The sequence below is a fragment of the Strix aluco genome, chromosome 2 (assembly GCF_031877795.1).
Source record: "Strix aluco isolate bStrAlu1 chromosome 2, bStrAlu1.hap1, whole genome shotgun sequence".
Lineage (NCBI taxonomy): Eukaryota > Metazoa > Chordata > Aves > Strigiformes > Strigidae > Strix > Strix aluco.
The window spans coordinates 18,235,836-18,240,416 of NC_133932.1; the positions used below are offsets into that span (position 1 = coordinate 18,235,836).

General features: G+C 48.4%; 1 long non-coding RNA gene across 1 annotated transcript; it reads right to left on the reverse strand.

The window, feature by feature from the left end:
- Window positions 1-3,268: 3,268 nt before the first annotated feature.
- LOC141920126 (uncharacterized) lies at window positions 3,269-4,027 on the reverse strand. The gene is made up of 3 exons (XR_012622212.1): window positions 3,974-4,027; window positions 3,730-3,887; window positions 3,269-3,358 (listed from the first exon to the last, which is right to left on the reverse strand). It is a non-coding gene; the product is annotated as an uncharacterized LOC141920126 (long non-coding RNA).
- Window positions 4,028-4,581: the final 554 nt, after the last annotated feature.

The window sequence follows — 4,581 nt, forward strand, 5'->3', positions numbered from 1 at the left end:
ATTCATCCCTGCAAAGGGCTATACAGAGAATCAGACTAAAACGGGGTTAAATGCTACTACAGTCACTTAGTTTTGTCTGCATTGTTCAGTAAAGCATAGATCCAAAAATGTACTACACAGCAAAAAATATTTTAATACCATATTATACTATTATAATATATATAATGTTTTTATAATATATAAATGATACCATATTATGATATTATAATGTTATATATTTAATGTTTTTTTATGGTGTATATATATTGATATATACACTCCTTCTCCCTGTCATCCCTTCAAGCCATTAAAAGGTGCACAGGCTCTCTCGTTTTTCATTTGAATGTCACACCTCTTCTTAGTACTGACCTTACGTGCAACGTTGTATCGGGCTGTACTCTCGCATAGACTGTTGGATAGTACCTAGCCTAGATTAGTAGAGAGCAGATTAATCTGCATTACCGGTGCTAACACCAGTGACGGGAGGTTGCATCTGGCTGTTCAGCCAAAGGATAAAAATCAAAGGTGTCTCTTGAACTCAGTGGGCTGTTGACTGAATTCATCACGCTCAAAAAACAAAAGCTACAGGAGAAAGGCATATTCTATCTTGACTGCTACAATGCATGTTTTAGGAGGTATGAAGATAAACCCTCCGTGCCCCTCCGCCCACCCCCTTCCAAGAAAAAGGACTAGAGAAAAAAGATGCAACTTCTAGAGCAATGAGGCTTTTAATAGCCAAGTAAATTTCCCTGTATCATGCCCATTCAATGAGCTACTTTGTCTGACACTCTGCCTTACTCGGTACCAGCATAAGACTCTTCCAGGAAATATTAAACAACAAAAAAAAATATATATTGCTGTACAGCCAGTTGCCTGCGTTACGCTATGGAAGATGTAGAATTCCTCTCTGATCCACAACTTTCCACCTACAAGCAAAACCGTAGTGAAGCTTTCCTCCATTTCCAATGCGCTCTGATGGCTCTTCCCCAGGGAAAGCCTTTCCTCTGTCACTCTGGGGGCATAGCTGGTCATAGGCAAGGCAAGCCCCGAGCCCCACGCACCATCCGAGGCCACCACCGTCCTCCTGTAGCCGTGAGCAAGATCTCAAACTCCTTTTCCGCTGCAGGAGAAGAGTTGTTAATAGAAATGGATGCACATGGCACAGTCTGTTCCAGAACAGTCACAGCTGTTCAAAGCTTTCCGTGCCCTGGATTGGGGGGTTTCAGGACCAGCTCCTGGGTCAGCTTGCACCGAGGCTAGCGACAGCTGTGCTTCATGCAGGTAACTCAGGTTTAACCCTTTGTCCCCTGACCATCCCCACAGGTCCAGCAGCATAGAAAGTCACAGTGGGCTGCGTTGGAGCAACCTGCTCCGCTGGACTTGTGGCAAATGTTGCGTCTGCATCCCTGCCCTTCTGTTCTCCCTGTAGGGTCCTGGTCAATACAACAAGCTGCTCTCCCTGGAAATGACCATCGTGGCGAAAGACAGGCTCCACTGTGAGCCACGACCTTCACCCACCGAGCAGCCAGCACAGCCAGGGACACGTTTGTGCGAAAGTCCCTTCTCATGGCAAAAAGGGGATCCATAGTCAGCTTTGGATGTCGTGTGTCTGGTGTAACTGTTGATACTGCGCAATGCCTTGGTTAAAATAGAAGCGACGAAGAGAGTTAAAAACCTGCCCTTTTCAGGAAAAATGCAGGAAATCGGCATCTTTTGGCTATTTTACACTCCAACAAGAAAGATTGTGGGCCCGTGTTTTGCTGATTAGGGATACCAATCAAACTCAGACACCAGAGTGAAAAGAGCAGGCGTATTTTACTGGAAATAGCTAAATCATGTAACAGAATAATACAGAAAACATACAACAAGAAAAGACAGAATAGTGCACTTAAACAAACAGGAAAATACAGGGTAATGCATCAAATCGTTACTACACGAGAGAGAGAATAGTGATTAAGAAAGATCCATCACCACTTGCATATGTTACCATCATCCAGATCCGCAGTCGCCGGGGAGCCCCGGTTACAGCGAGGATTTGGAGAGCCTTTCCCGGCAAGTGGGAAATCCTACGCGGTGCGTCCACCCGTAGGTGAGGCTTCCAAAGTCGCTGTGAGCGGGTCCCGCCTTATATACCCCCAAATCAGCAAGCCAGAATAACTGGCACCTTTGTTTTGAGCGGAACATCTGGTTTCACTCTCACATTAGATTCCCCCGGAGCCTGGCCAGGGCTCAAGGGAGAAGCTAAGGGAGTTTCCCTGCTTATCTAATTTATTTATGTTCTTTTTAGAACAAGGCCACACGTCTGGTCCCAAGGCCGGACAGCAGGCTTCATGGCCTTGTTAACTTACCTGTACGCAAAAAAGAAGATACATACATTCAGGATAGACATGTTTTCATTACATTCATCATCAGTCAGGAGTCTATGATATCTAAGCTACATCTTTCATTAATGAGCATACATATTTCGTTAATGACTACATACTAAGTTAGCAGCTTTGGCTCGGGGCCTGTGGTTCAGGCTTCAATACTTCAACACTTTAGCACTTTTTACATCAGGATAGGCGGTTTGTTATAACCTAGTACAATACCTACTAGCACAACGGTTATCAGTTACAAAATATACAGGATTCATCTATAGGTCAACTCTGGCTTGGGCCTATTGTCCAAGCCTTAGCACTTCAGCCCGGTGGTTAATGCTTTAAGGGAAGTTCAGCACGTTGGGAAAAGGGATATAAGACCACTCTTCTGGACACTGTCTGGACTGGGCTAGGCTGGGCTTGGAGAGCCTGGGAGGGTCCCCGGGGTCCCAGCTTTCCTGCAGTGCTGACTGTGGCGGCTGCGGCCTGTTCTTTCCTGCCGTGCTGACTGCACCCACCTGGTGGGGCTGTCCTTGGGAAGGGCACCAGAGCTGAAAAAGCCCCTGGTAGAGGGGCGGGGAGAAGCTCTTCTCCAGAGATTTGCCAGAAACTCTCCAGAGCATCCCTTTTCCAGCGCATGAGATGCTCTGTGTGACAAGGGAAGGTGCCCATTAGTCCACAGTCCTGGGCAAGCGGGTCTAGGTGACCCTGCTTGAGCAGGCAGGTTGGACCAGAGGACCTTCACAGGTCCCTCCCAGCCTCAGCTGTTCTATGGGATTCTGTGCTTCGTTTGACTCCTCAAGCACCTGAACTCAGCCCCGATGCCTGCTGGAAAGGATTCTGGCGCAAGGGATGATGATCCCAAACTCCTCCACTAGGATTCATCCCAAAACAACTTCTACCTAGTCCAGAATATCGTATGGCACACACAGTCAGAAGGGAGAAAATGTCCTTTTATTGTGGACATCCAGTGCAGGAGCCCAGGAGTCACAGGGGTTCAACCAGTAACAAGAAATCAGCACCTACAACGACAGAGCCAGAAAGCACTGGTAAAGCCACAAAGGCAGGAACAGGCATGGCTTGGTTCCCCTTTCTTTGGGAAACACAGTTGACAAGGAATTGTTGATATCCCAGAAGAGAGCTACTGCTGGCCTTAGCTCCGGGGTGGCTCTGGCACCTTATCCCCTCTAAGGTAATGCCCTTAGAGAGCTGTGCATGTGCAGAGGTGCACAGTGCCCCTGTGCCACACAGCAGGGCTCCCCTGGGGAGCTGCCACGGGGTTATTTCCAAACCCTGCATAGCACCATCCCTCGCCGTCCCTTGCCAGTCAGTTGGACTGACTTAGAGCAGGGTGGAGAGTTGGCAAAGATAGGCAGCAAAGCCTGGTACACACCTGGGGCTTCCTGATCTTTCGCACCTCCCTGCTTTTCTTCTGTCCCCTTCTTTTCCTCTCTTCTCTTCTTTGCTTCGTGGCATGGCCTCTCCTCTGCCCAGGTCTCTTCTCTCTTTCGTTTCCTTTGGCCGTCGTCTTCCTGGCAGGAGCCTGCAAACCTTTCCATCCCACAGCATGGTTAGACAGGGAAAGCCAGGATCAACTGGAATCAGCTCTTGATTTAACCAAAGCTGACTCGTTTTACCTTCTGTGCTCCGAGAGGCTCTTCAGTTCTTCTGCGCATCCCAGGGATTCTACCACGGTCTCAGTGGTGGCTGGAGACAAAGCAACGGGTGCCTAAAACAGAAAGGTCGTCATTAGCAGGTGGCAAGGGATGCCCTGAAGTAGTAAGCAACTGCTTGGCACGTTGCTGCCTTAGCTCTACAGAGGAGATCTCTTTGGCTGGTTTGAGTCAGCCCTTTCTTCCAAGGTTCTCGCTCTGGAACACAGTGTTCACATGGGTGGGGGACAGTCCATTTGTGGGGGCCATTCAGCAGAGAGCCTGCGATCCCCTGCCAGGCAAGGAAAGGCTTGCCCACTTCCTTCTGCCAGCATTTCTTCTGCCCTCCCAAGACAGAGCTCTGCGGATGTCCATTTGGTGCAAGACAACCTTCTGTGGTGGGAGGCTTTGCTTTTGAAATCTATCTTTCTGTGGCGTTTTGTAGGTATTTCCTCTGATTAAGCACATGCCTAAGGCATAGGAGAAAAGACCTTTCCAGTTTTACTGACAGTGTATCATTCCATGGGGGGAAAAATAAAATGCAAAGCCACAAGAGACTGAACGCCAGGAAGAGGCACAGCAGCTGCTTGGAC